The sequence below is a fragment of the Moschus berezovskii genome, chromosome 23 (genome assembly GCF_049115385.1).
Source record: "Moschus berezovskii isolate FMDL1 chromosome 23, NW_MosBer_1.0, whole genome shotgun sequence".
NCBI classification, from domain to species: Eukaryota; Metazoa; Chordata; class Mammalia; order Artiodactyla; family Moschidae; genus Moschus; species Moschus berezovskii.
The window spans coordinates 59,612,635-59,627,435 of NC_142482.1; positions in this window are offsets into that span (position 1 = coordinate 59,612,635).

Genomic DNA, 14,801 nt, shown 5'->3' on the forward strand with positions numbered 1-14,801 from the left:
GCAGGTGGATTCTTTACCACCGAGACACCTGGAAAGTCCCTAAAATATAAAAACATATTCTATATATGTGTGTGTATCAACGTTTAAAAGAAACTTAACATGTGAACTGATGGATGTCCCTTGTTTTTATTTATTTTCCCCAGAGAACACCGTTTACCTGATAAAATAATTGAACACAAGGAGAAAGCTGAATCTGACAACTCATTCTCAACTTACTGATGCAAATTGAGGACAAGGTGCCAGTTTTGATTTGGAGTTTCCAGTTTCTTGTCAATCTGTGTCATGGCCTTAAGACCTCTATCTAGAGAGAAATTGGCAAACATTTCCCTGAATATCATTTCTTTAGACGAAAATCTCGCAGGATATTGAATCTAGTTCCCTGGGCTATACAGTAGGACCTTACTGTTTATCCATTCTGTATGTAATAGCTTGCATATTCAATATCCTGAGATGAACCATCATGGAAAGAACGTATAACTGAGCCACTTTGCTGTGCAGCAGAAATTAGTACAACATTGTAAATCAACTACACATCAATGAGAAATAATTTTTTACAAAGAAAGTCTCTCACTGCACTTCACAGAGCTTTCTCATTTTCCCAGTGGTAAATAGCACATGACCTCAGAAGTGAAGTCTATGCCACAATGGCTGTTTTCTCAGATGAATTAAGGATCCTACATGATTTTTGGTTTCCAGAGAAAGGTGGAATCTAATGGATCCTAAAGTAAAAGTGTTAGTCAATCAGTTGTGTCTGACTCTTTGTGACCCTGTGGACTGTAGCCCACCAGGCTCCTCTGTCCATGGGACTTCCCAGGTAAGAATACTGGAGAGGGTCGCCATTCCCTTCTCCAGGGGATCTTCCTGACCCAGGGGTCAAACCCACGTCTCCTGCCTTGCAGGCAGATTCTTTACCGTCTGAGCCACCTTCCCCGGTGGTCCAGCAGTTAAGACTGAGTTTCTCCTGCAGGGGGCACAGGTTCAAACCTGGTCAGGGAACTAAGATCCCACATGCCATATGCAAGGCAAAAAAAAAAAAAACATCCTAGGGGATCCATTTAAACACCAGTGGGTTAAACACCACTTAATCCAGGTGTTTTCAAAATAGCCCTCTCTTGAAAGACTCACCAGAGATCCCATACTTTGGGGGCTGCCGTCTGAAACTGGTGTCACCCCTTAATGAGAGGGCAGGCCACGTCAGCCTGCCCGAAAATACCCAGTTAGCAGAGTCCTGACCATGGCCAGAAGTGTCAGTGTCTAAGCCTGTGTTTTTTGCTGTGTGAACCATCAGAACTTTCTGGAGTTCTTGGTAAAAGTACAGACCTGAGTTCCTTCCCCACTGAATAAACCGGAGTCTTTGGGGCCAGGGCCAGGGATCTGCATGTCAAAGAAGCTTTATACTTGAGTACTGTGGGTTTCCAGGTGGCTCAGTGGTAAAGAATCTTCTGCCTGCCAATGCAGGGGATGCAGGAGACCTGGGTTCGATCCCTGAGTTGGGAAGATCCCCTGGAGAAGGAAATGGCAACCCACACCAGTATTCTTGCCTGGGGAGTCCCATGGACAGAGGAGCCTGGTGGGCCACAGTCCACGGGGTCACAAAGAGTCGGAGAGGAGTGAAGCATCTCAGCACACATGTGCTGTGCTCCTCAACCTTGGGGCCCTCCGGTTTGGACTGGCCACCGTGAGGGGGAGAATTCGCAGATCTCATCAGCTGAAACCTGAGAAGAGGGAGAGACGGCCCGGTCTGTGTTCATGCTTCGCCTCCACGTCCCAAGTGCAAGGCTGGAGGTGAAGCGTATGCATGATGGACAGTCTAAATGACACTGGATTCGAGTGGTTCGCAGCTCGTTTAACGCTGTTACCATCGACTTGCTTGTCTGTGTGTGCAAGCATGCGCACGCATGAAGGAGTATTTGATTATGTCTCCGTCATGGTTTCACTTGGATTTCTGTCATGAGCTCAGTTCAGGTCACTCTCTCAGCCGTGTCCAACTCTTTGCGACCCCATGGACTGCAGCAGGCCAGGCTTCCCTGTCCATCAGCAACCCCCAGACCTTGCTCAAACTCATGTCCATCGAGTCAGTGATGCCATCGAACCATCTCATATTCTATTCTCCCCTTCTCCTCCCACCTTCAATCTTTCCCAGCATCAGGGTCTCTTCTAATGAGTCAGTTCTTCTGCTCAGGTGGCCAAAGTATTGGAGCTTCAGCTTCAGCATCAGTCCTTCCAATGAGTATTCAGGACTGATCTCCTTTAGAATGGACTGGTTGGATCTCCTTGCAGTCCAAGGGACTCTCAAGAGTCTTCTCCAGCACCACAGTTCAAAAGCATCAATTCTTTGTCACCCAGCTTTCCCTATAGGCCAACTCTCACATGCATACATGACTACTGGAAAAACCATAGCCTTGATGAGACTTTGTTGGCAAAGTAATACTTTTCAATATGCTGTGTAGGTTGTGAGGCTGGATAACTTTTCGTATGCTTACTGGTCACATGGATACCTCGTAAAGCGCTGCTTCAAGTCTTATGTTCATCTTTTAAAACCTGATGACGGTTTTCCTTACTGACTGCAAGGAGTATGGCGATATACTCTGTTCTCAAGTCTGCAGTTGGACTTATCCATTGCACCCGTCTTCTCCCGGCCCGGGGCTGGCCTTCCACTCTTGCACCGTGAGGTCTTGTGAAGTGCTTTAACGGAGTCGCACGGATTTGAAAGCAGTCTGAATCCTCTCCTCACAGGGTCCCAGCCTCACTGAGTCCTTTTCAGCCCCATCTCTGGTCCAGAGGCTGCTTTTTCCCTGTTTCAGGTTGTTTCAAGAGGAAGGAAGGAATGGTAACCCCCTTCCTCTCCATGAAGGTGAACAGCAGAGAGTATTTCAGCTTCAATTTGAACTATCATCACCGTTCCCTCTGAACTATCATCAGGGCGGAGAAGACAAGGTAAAAAGGTGCCTAAACCTGCCTCTTGTCAACCCTGCTGAGCTGTCCGCAGTCAGACCCGCCCGGGAGCAGGGGCCCCCTCCCTGCCGTGTTTCTCTTCTGCGGTGACCACTGCTGCTCCCTGTGACGGAGACACCCCCAGACCACCCCCCAACTCTGTTCCACTGTCCCTGAATTTGGAAGGCACAGTCCCTTCTCCAGACCCCAGCGAGCTGGGGGTGGTCAGACGTTCAGCGCCCAGCACTCTTTGGGGAGGGTCCCTATCAGAGGCTCCACCTTATTCTTTGGGGTCCTGGGATCTTCCATGCCAACTGACCTAGAAAGAGGTTCCCCGCAACCAGACTGGTCCGCTACTCTGAGCCATTCTAAGGAAAATATTTTAGACCAGAATGATGGATATGGAGGCCTTTGACTACTTCCCTAAAATGAGGTCCCTCTGAGCGTCTTTTACTTGTCCCCGTTGTCCTGACAGACGGCTTCCTGGATTCGCGTGTTAGTCCATCACCAAGGCAGCTGCAGCTTACACTTAGCCCAGGCAGAAAAGATGCGCCACAAAATCACCAAACAAAACCAGCTCCTAACGCTCGTGTGTCCACGTTCCCAAAACGGTTCTTCCTGGCTGCTCGCCCTGAGAGTCACCTGTAAACGGGAACCCAGAAATATCTTTTTTAGTGGAATATCTTTCTTTAGCACACTCATGAGGAAATAGGTCTCGGGTCTTTCCACTTTTTCCTTTCTCATTTGTAGGAGTGGGACTGCGATGAGGAGTGGAGGATTCATTTCCTAGTGTCCCCATGGAGAGCTTACCCAGGGCCCCTGGGGCCAGCTGCCTTGGGAAGGCCCTGTGGTCAGGGCTCATGGTTCTGCTCATTCTCTGGATAATGAAACTGGTGTGTTAGGTGTGGCAGCAACGGAAGGACAGTCATTGCTTTGCTGGAGAAGACAAAATGGACCTGTCTTTTGGAGACAGCTTGGGCTCCTGGAAGCTGTGAAACTGTAGCTTCCAGTTCATTTCCTTGGATAATTGATGTTTTCTTCCTTTGATGTTAAAAAAAAAAAAAAAAACCCACAGAAACCAGCATTTTAAAGATAGAATCCTTTATTTTGTTTCCACTGTGTGAAGCTGGGATTCCCCCACGGAATACTTCATCACTGACTCTGGGCATCACGAACAGGTCCTAGGAAACATCCCAACCGCACGACAGGAGTGCAGAGTGGGGCTGTTTCGTGGGCCGCTGTTGGCTCTGAATCTCCCTTCAGAGATGACGCTTGGCGAGTCAGCAGATTTGGACTTTACGGTTGTGTAAAATCCCCTTAAAATGGATGTCCCTGAAACCCAGGAGACTTTTCCATCTGTCTTCTTTGCAAGATTTGTGCCGGGGAGGGACAAGATAACCCAGACATGTTGGATTCTTAGAGTCGCATTTTGAATACTGTTTAAGAAAACACAGACTTCTTTTTCTCCCAGTTAATTTTTGCCTCTTTATTTTGAAGGGAAATGTAATCCTTGGGCTTCTGCTTCATCAGAACTGAAGTCAAAAAGATGCTGCTTTCTAAGCATCATGTCTGTAAGAGAATCATTGTTCAAAAACACTTTTAAAAAAGAAAATGTTAAGAAAAATATTTTAACTAGTGGCAGATGGAGGTACAGTCTGAGTTGGGGTTCTGAGTCTGTGAATTTGGAGTGGACTTTAAGATTAACTAACTATGGGGTATAGCTGGGCTAGTTTGAGAGGAAAGAAAAATAAAAAAAGAAATAAAGGTCAAGATAGCCTCTTGATTCTGTCTGGCTGAACAAAGGACTCTGGTCTCTTTCTACACCTAAGTCATTAACCTATCAGTTTTCAGAGACAGATGGTCCCTTTGATCCCCAGTGGAATATTTCCTTCTAGAATGCACTGTCTTTATAATCCTTCAAGATACGCATCACCCTTGGCTTTATAAGAGAGCGTGTTGGGAAGACCTTTGTTTGAAGAATTAATTTCTTCACCACTTCTCTTAGAATCCCCACTGTATGAACCTCTCTAACCCAACTCAGATCTTCGCTTTCACCCACCTTTGTATGTGGAAACGCTTAGGCTTCCCTTCAATGAACGCCAGCATGCAGCCGATTTTGGCTGGTCTCAGTGCAGTTATGTAACACGCGTAACTGGCACAGCTCACTCAACCAGACAAGCCAAGTGCTGCTCTGAGGCTTGAACACGCTCTCTGACGCAAGTTCTAAAACCCGATGATCCTCTCTCCTCCACCCAAAACCACCCAAAACCCAAGCGATCAGCCAAGCCAGACAATCCTCTTAAGCCAGTGAAGAGCCCACATTCTTTTTACTCAGTAAGTGGAAAGTGCAGACTGGGGCAAAGGACTGGAGGCATTGCTAACTGGATAAGTGATAAAAACATGTACCTGAAGTCGCCAGGTTGAACCGTGGCTTCCCAGCTTACAAGCCTCTATTATATTATTTCCCTAGGAATGGGCTGCAGTTCCTACAAATGCTGCCAAGGGCCCTGGCGGGGCTTCTCTCATAGCTCAGTTGGTAAAGAATCTGCCTGCAATGCAGGAGATCCTGGTTTGATTCCTGGGTCGGGAAAATCCACTGGAGAAGGGATAGGCTACCCACTCCAGTATTCTTGGGCTTCCTTGGTAGCTCAGCTGGTAAAGAATCCTCCTGCAATGCGGAAGACCTGGGTTCGATCCCTGAGTTGGGAAGATCCCCTGGAGGAGGGAAAGGCTACCTACTCCAGTATTCTGGCCTGGAGAATCTCATGGACTTTATAGCCCGTGAGGTCGCAAAGAGTAGGACACGACTGAGCGACTTTCACTTTCACTGCCTTCTAGTGGACGTGAGAGTGGTCCTATGATTCTGTGCCATAAATCCCGTTATCTGCAGCCCCTGTGTCCTGTGGTTCTAGAGACTCGGGGTGCTGGGAAGATGTGCAGTCTCTTCTCTGTACTTATCCTGGCAGCTTCCCTCCATCTCTGGAGTTCCCATTTCTGGAGCTCTCCTCCAGGAGAGCACTGAGCTTCAGAACACAGTTTAGCCATCTTCTCCTCTGAGATTTTTTTTCCAGCCTCTTTCGATTTGGGTTAGGCACCTCCCCCAATCCAGAACATGCATATTATAAATGTCGGTTTATGTCTCTGCCTCTTGTTTTTTGTTTCTTTATATTTTCAGAATTGGATTAGAAGTTTCAAACCTCATTCATTTTTTTTAAAATCACTAAAATGGTAAGCTTTCTTTACTTTTTTCAGTAATACTAGATGCCAGAAGAAAGGGAACTATATCAAAGTTTTGAGTGAATATAAATTAGAAATCTAATATTCTATTCATATTTAGTCAAACAAGTGGAACCAAAATGCCATAAGCTTTTTAGCTAAGCAAAAATTCATTAAGTTTTCTAAAATGTATATATTATTTTATACTCTCAGTCATGTCCGACTCTTTGCAACCCCATGGACTGCAGCCTGCCAGGCCTCTCTGTCCATCCCTGACTGCCAGAGCTTGCTCAAACTCATGCCCATCGAGTCAGTGATGCCATCCAACCATCTCATCCTCTGTCGTCCCCGTCTCCTCCTGCCTTCAATCTTTCCCAGCATCAGGGTCTTTTCCAATGAGTCAGTTCTTCTCATTAGGTGGCCAAAGTATTGGAGCTTCAGCTTCGGCATCAGTCCTTCCAATGAAATATTCAGGACTGACTTCCTTTAGGATGGACTGGTTGGATCTCCTTGCTATCCAAGGGATTCTCAAGGGTCTTCTCCAACACCACAGTTCTAAAGCATCAGTTCTTCAGGGCTCAAGTTTCTTTATAGTCCAACTCTCACATCCATACATGACTACTGGATAAACCATAGCTTTGACAAGGCAGACCTTTGTCAGCAGAGTAATGCCTCTGCTTTTTAATATGCTGTCTAGGTTGGCAATAGCTTTTCTTCCAAGGACCAAGCATGTTTTAATTTCATGGCTGCAGTCGCCATCTTCAGTGGTTTTGGAGCCCAAGAAAATAAAGTCTGTCACTGTGTCCATTGTTTCCCCATCTAGTTGCATGAAGTGATGGGACCGGATGCCAGGATCTTCAATGGACATGAACCTGGGCAAACTCCAGGAGACAGTGAGGGTAGCGAGGACGGGGAGGTCTGGTGTGCTGCAGTCCATGGGGTAGGAAAGAGCCAGACACAGCTCAGCAACTCTACATACGCAAACGCTTTTCTGCCACACTTGGTGAAGGCTTGAGAAAGACCTCTGCCTCTTTTTACGCGCTGTGGTGTTGATGTCTTTAACATCTGACTCGGCGCCTCGTGCATACAGTCCCTGCCAGAATCTTGTTGAAGGAGTGAATCCTAGCATATCGGATGTCCATGCCAGGGAAGCCTGGCTCTGATCAAGATTCCACCTGATGGGGTTTGACGCTTCGCTGCAGTGGGACACCTGTACTGTTTGTTCATAAAGGCTGGCCCATGTCCAAGCTCCATGGTACCCTGGAGCACTGATGTAAAACCTTGAGTAGAATCGCCTGAGGGCCCTCTTGGGAAACAGGCATAGCTGGGGATCCTAGAGGCTGATCAGTCTGTTCCTGGTCACCAGCGGCCAGCTTGGCGCCATCAGGCCGTAGTCAGAGCTGCGTCTTCACGTGTGCTAGTTGTGGGGACTAAGTGGGCCTCTGTTCTCTGGGCCATTGTGTGTGTGTGTGTGCATGCATGCATGTGCGTGTGTTAAGTCACTTCTGGACTGTAGCCCACCAGGTTCCTTTGTCCATGGGGATTCTCCAGGCAAGAATACTGGAGTGGGGTGTCATGCCCTCCTCCAGAGGATCTTCCTGACCCAGGGATTGAACCCATGTCTCTTAATATGTCTCCTGAATTGGTAGATGGGTTCCTTACCACTAATACCACTTCGGAAGCCCTCTCTGGGTCATTAGGAAAATGAATAATCATGTTCAGAAAAACATCTATTTCTGCTTCATTGACTATGCCAAAGCCTTTGACTGTGTGGATCACAATAAACTGTGGAACATTCTGAAAGAGATGGGAATCCCAGACCACCTGACCTGCCTCTTGAGAAACCTGTATGCAGGTCAGGAAGCAACAGTTAGAACTGGACATGGAACAACAGACTGGTTCCAAATAGGAAAAGGAGTACGTCAAGGCTGTATATTGTCACCCTGCTTATTTAACTTATATGCAGAGTACATCATGAGGAACGCTGGGCTGGAAGAAGCACAAGCTGGAATCAAGATTGCTGGGAGAAATATCAATAACCTCAGATATGCAGATGACACTACCCTTATGGCAGAAAGTGAAGAGGAACTCAAAAGCCTCTTGATAAAAGTGAAAGAGGAGAGTGAAAAGGTTGGCTTGAAGCTCAACATTCAGAAAACAAAGATCATGGCATCTGGTCCCATCACTTCATGGGAAATAGATGGAAAAACAGTGGAAACAGTGTCAGACTTTGTTTTTTTGGGCTCCAAAATCACTGCAGATGCTGATTGCAGCCATGAAATTAAAAGACGCTTGCTCCTTGGAAGGAAAGTTATGACCAACCTTGATAGTATATTAAAAAGCAGAGACATTACTTTGCCAACCAAGGTCCGTCTAGTCAAGGCAATGGTTTTTCCCGTGGTCATGTATGGATATGAGAGTTGGACTGTGAAGAAAGCTGATCGCCGAAGAATCGATGCTTTTGAACTGTGGTGTTGGAGAAGACTCTTGAGAGTCCCTTGGACTGCAAGGAGATCCAACCAGTCCATTCTAAAGATCAATCCTGGATGTTCATTGGAGGGACTGATGCTAAAGCTGAAACTGCAATACTTTGGCCACCTCATGTGACGAGTTGACTCACTGGAAAAGACTCTGATGCTGGGAAAGGTTGGGGGCGGGAGGAGAAGGGGACGACAGAGAATGAGATGGCTGGATGGCATCACCAACTCTGTGGACATGAGTTTGAGTGTACCCCGGGAGTTGGTGATAGACAGGGAGGCCTGGCGTGCTGTGATTCATGGGGTCGCGGAGAGTCGGACACGACTGAGCGACTGAACTGAACTGAACTGAACTGAAGGGGTATGCCCAGGAAGATCCACTGGAGAAGGGACAGGCTACCCACTCCAGTATTCTTGGGCTTCCGTGGTGGTTCAGACAGTAAAGAATCCACCTGCAATGTGGGATATCTGGGTTCGATTTCTGGGTTGGGAAGATCCCCTGGAGAAGGGAATGGCTACCCACTCCAGTATTCTGACCTGGAGAATCTCATGGACTGTACAGTCCACACGGTAGCAAAGTTGGACTTGACTGAGAGACTTTTACTTCACTCACAAGGGAAGGGCACCTTTCCATAGCCAGTCCTGCAAGTCAAAATATGGGAATGTTTGTTTTATATTCAGTAATAAATTTCAAGGTCTCCATGGCCAAAGCAATCTGACTAGCTCAGCGGTCCCAAATTTTGAGCTCTGTGCCGCTAACTCAGAGCCACAAAGCCATCCTGGCTGTTCACTGATGCTATGTAGTCATAAACACAAACCAGTGTCTCTGTTTAAGGAAGGGGGAGGAAGGGTGTTTATACTGTAAAGGTTTTCTTCTAGATGAAAACTCTCCTAGTTCTCTGAACTGAAGGACAGTTTGTCCTTTAAATCAACAAGGTTCTTATTTCAGCATTTGTCCAGAGGGAAAGCCATTTCTCTGGACATTGATTTAGGTCAATCTAATTTCTGTTGGTTTGAGCCTCAGCCTAATGATTTTTGTTTTTCATTTGAGATTCCATCATCTACAGCTGAAAGGTAAAGTCTAGTCCACAGCCTTGCAAAGTGAAGTCAATGATATTAAGTCACGAGGTTCCCATGGGATTTCTAAGAAACAGAGAAGGGGCTTCAAACTATTTCCCAAGAAAGACGTTTTCTGTTCAAACCGTTTTGTCAATTTCCGTATACATTGACTTCTCCATGTGTTTATGCTGTGTTTATTTAGCTTAGATGTCCATTCATTTAACAGATGTTTGTCTAGTGCATACCAAAGTCAAACCTGAATTTAGTAGGTTAAATAGAAGGCATATCCATCGTGTGTTCTATTTTGGACCTTGGAATATCTTTGACACGAGGAACAGGGCTGATTTCCATTGGTCATCTTTCAGCTCAGTCTTCCCTGTGGCAAGAGATAGGTTAGTAGCGTGCGTGTGTGTAGTCGCTCAGTCGTGTCTGACTCTTTGTGACCCATGGACTGCAGCCCACCAGGCTCCTCTGTCCTTGGGATTCTCCAGGCAAGAACACTGGAACGGGTTACTGTTTCCTCCTCCAGGGGACCTCTCTGATGCAGAGACAGAACCCGGGTCTCCTGCATTGGCCGGTTCTTCACCGCTGAGGCACCTGGGGAGCCTCGATACGTCTTCATCTTTTCCCATCAGTCCTTCCATGAGAATACGGCTTGCATTATTATTAATACTGGTCTGCATTATAGATGCTCATATTATCTTTATGCCAATTAAAAAGTAACTTATGCTTGTTATAGAAGTTGCCGTATCCAAAAAGGTAGGAAAAAAGAGAAAGCAAAAACACACTCAGTTCCTCTGAAAAAGCTGCTGTGAGTATTTTGATGTAATTTTTTCTCTTTTCTGTCACTTACAAATCTAGTCTAACGTGTTATTTAAGCCACTTTATATCCTAACTTTCAGCTCTCAGAGAGGAGAAAGGCAGAGGGAGGGACAAAGCAGGTGAAGGCTCATCCTCTCACCAGAGTATAAACTAATAGCTGTAAAATAGGTGAGCTACAAGACTGTCATGTGCAGCACGTGTGTTCCATAGCAACTTCATATGCAGTGTATTCTACAGAAATATCAGGTCACTGTGTTGTATGCCTGAAACTAACATAATATTTTGAGTCAAATATACTTCCATAAAAACAAAGAGAAAGAATCGTGAAAATCATTTAAAAAAAACACAGCATATGCATTTTCTCTTGTTATTACAAACTCTAATATTATTTTGATGGAGACATATTACTTTCTTACACACACATAGCAGTATTCACTCAGTCTCCTCTTGGTTTAAATCTTCCTACCATATGATCCAGCAATCCTGTTTCTGGGTATATACACAAAAGAATTCTGTGAATTCTGTAAGCTCTTCAGCAGCGAAATGCATGGTTAAGAGCGCAGACTTTAGAAGCACGTTGTCTTGGGTCAGGTGGTGACCCTGCCTCTTCCTGTGTGACCTTGGGCATGTTCCTTAACTTCACTGTTCCTTTACTCCACATTTGGAGAAGGAAGATGAAAAGAGTACTTACTCGTGGTGATAAATGAGCTAATGTACATAAAGAGATGTACATCTGACACACAGTAAGTGCTATTCCAGTTCCCGGTGTTAGCCTATCTACTATCACAGGTTAGACAGGTGAAGGATGACCAAAATGAGGATCAAACGGTGGCTTATCTCAGAGTGGTGAGTTTAACAGTGTATTCCAAACCTTCACGTCCGCTGGGAACCTCAGAATATAACCTTTCTGAAAATAGAGTCTTTGCAGGTGTAATCAAGTTAAGACACAGGCACACTGGATAGGGTGGACCCTAATCCAAAGACAGGTGTCCTTGTAAGAAAGGAGACACAGAGGATAAGGCTGTATGCAGACGGGGGGAGAGACTGGGGTCAGGCTTCTGCAGTGGAGGAGCCTGGCGGGCTGCCGTCCGTGAAGCTGAAAAAGACTCAGACACAATTTAGTGACTGAGCAACAGCCACCGCCAGCCAGGGACACCTGGGCTGACGGGAGCAGAAATAGGCAAGGATTTTTTCCGGAGACTTCAGAGGGGATGTGGCCTGTCGATGCCTTGCTTTCAGACATCTGTCCTCTAGAACTGTTAAAGAATAAATTTACATTAATTTTAGGCACCTAAAATCTGTTGGAGGATACCAAGGCACAGGACACCCTGAAATGCCTCATGAAGCACCAGGGAGGAGGCTCAGTGTTTACATGAAATTGGCATGCTGTAGCCAAGCAGGATGGACATTATTTAAGGCCACTAGGGACCCCAAAACAGAACTGCAGGCAGGCTCACTGTGCCTTCCTGAGTGACACGTGACATCAGTGAGCTGACCAGAGCCCCAGGTCAGGGTCGTGGCCCTGTGAGCCTCCTGATGGATTTTTGCTCTCATCGGTCATTGATAACGTGGCCTCCTTTCCACATCTACTCTGCTGCTAGATTTTAATGATGATTGATTCACGTAGCAAATGGCCTAAAGTGGCCCTCACCGCCTTCTCATTGCAGACACAATTACCACTAGGCTGAGCTTGCTGCTACAGTGTCTGATAATGGACTCTAATTTGCCAGTGGGGTTTATGGTTCTGTGTTCCCAGACAGGGATCCATTTCTAAACTACAGACTAATTCATAAATATTTTCCTCTCCCGTCATGGGGGAGGGCTGGATCTCGTTTCATGTTGAAAGACAGTTCTAGCTGGAGGCCACTGAGGGAGGCTCTGGGCTCAGGCTTGGGACGGAGCTCACTGATCTAAGCTGTTCATTGTGCAGAAAAACCTGCTGAGGCCCAGAGAGGGAATATGACTTCTCCAAGGTCATACAGCAAGCTCTTTATTCCAACACTGCCTCCCTTGCTCCCTGAGTAGGGGAGCAGCAAAGAGAAGGGTGTTCCCAGAAGCCTTTTGGAGTGGAAGCACCTTGGCCTCTGCTTGTTCAAAATACTGTTAGGAGTTGTTTTCTTTTAAAATAGTATATTTACTGTTTCTATTTTATAATAACGTTACAAACTCTTCCATGGAAATTAGAAAACATTGCGAACAATTAGTCATAATTCTTTCACAAAGAGATACCAGGTTAGCATGTTTTATTCACTGACCGTGTTTTAGTGTAGAACTAGGGGGCTTCCTAGGGGGCTTCCCAGGTGCCTCAGTGGTAAAGAATCTGCCTACCAATGAAGGAGACTGGAGTTCCATCCCTGGGTCGGGGAGATCCCTTGGAGAAGGAAATGGCAACCCACTCCAGTATTTTTGCCTGGCGAATCCCACGGAGGAGGAGCCTGGAGGCCTGTAGTCCTTGGGATCTCAAAGAGCTGGACACAAACAAGCAACTGGGCACAAATGCATGCAATGTAGATGCAGAAATGTTTTATTTTACAAAACTAAGATCATATGTACAGTTTCTCCCCAAATCAATGGAGAGTTTCTATTGCCTCTTTAAAAAAATCACAGATAGGTCTCAGGACTCATCAGCTTTCTGTACTTTCTGTGGCTGGACAACGCTGAGATGTGATTCCTCAGCCTGCTGCGCTGTATCTCTTTCAGAGGCCTAGGTGCCATGCAAAGATTTCTCTGATCTCCCTGGTTGTAACTATTGTGATTTACAGAATCAAAGCTGAATTTGATGCAAGTTTGGAGTTGTTTCCGTCAAGAATCAACTCGTCTTTCTAGGCTTGAGATACTGGACAAGCAACATCTGGCCCCATCTTAACCCAGTGGATGGATTTTTCATCCATGAAATTTCATATTTCAATGAAAAATCTGTTTTGCTGGATATCGATGTTTACGGGGAAGGGAACATCTGTAGACCTCACTTCCTCACAACAGAAGCCCACGTAGAATTTTGTGTTCTGTGTTTTTCTGCCTGCTGTAGTTGGGTATTTTCTCATGTCATTAAATGTCTTGTTATATCTTCAGAAACATGACTCCATAATATCAAACAATGCAGATTAAGGAGATATTTAAATATTTTTACTATTAGACACATTGTTTTCCATTTTTGCAATTATAAATACTTCTGTTGTGTATAACTTGGGCATACAGATATAAGATTATCTCTGATTATTCCTTTATAATGAATAATTGCAAGTAGAATTTGGGATCAAAGACTATGATAGTTTTAAGAATCTTAAACAGTACATATTGCTAAATTGCCTGACTTATCAGAGTAAAAATGGAGACGTGTATGTACTTAAAATTAGAAAATCCATGCTTGAATCTTAAATTGCCACTTATTATTAATAGCTATATGACAACAGGCAAATTCTTTTGTTTCCTTTTTAAAGTTAAATTTTAATTGGACAATAATTGCTTTAAAATGCTAGAGTTGGCTTCTGTCACACAAGAACATCAGTCAATCGTAAGTATACATATGTCCCCTTCCTCTCGAACCTTCCCCCAACCCCCCACCCTATCCCACCCCTCTAGATTATCACAGAGCACCGGGCTGACTCCCTGTGTTATACTTCCCACTACTTATCTATTTTACACGTGGTAGCGTATATGTTTTAATGCTACTCTCTCAATCCATCTACCCTCTTCTTCCCTCTCTTCTGTCCAAAGTTCACTCTCTACATCTGAGTCTCTATTCCTGCCCTGCAAATAGATTCATCACTTACTGTGTGAAATAAGAACAATCACTACCTTATCAGGTTAGTAAGAGAATGTAATAAAATTAATATTAAAATGCTTCGCACCGTGCCTAACAATCAGCAGATACTCAACAATTTATTGTTGCTTTGAATTGTTGCTACCAGTGATAAGCCAAGAACCAGAATCTTCTAGGGAAAGACAAAGAATATTTATTTTCCAAACAAGTGCCTCTGGGTGTGGGATGGAGATAATAATCCTTCAGACTGCAAGTATGTAGGAAAGTTCACTGGAACACCCAAGACAAAGTTGTTCTCCGTGCTAGAACCACGATGCTGAAAAGTCCAAATGTGCCATTTTTATGATGTCAGTCTCTTCCTATGGAGAATATTTTGGTATGTCACAGTGCCATCAGAAAATTCAGTTCAGTTCAGTTCAGTCGCTCAGTCGTGTCTGACTCTTTGTGACCCCATGAATCACAGCACTCCAGGCCTCCCTGTCCATCACCAACTCCCAGAGTTCACTCAAACTCATGTCCATCGAGTCAGT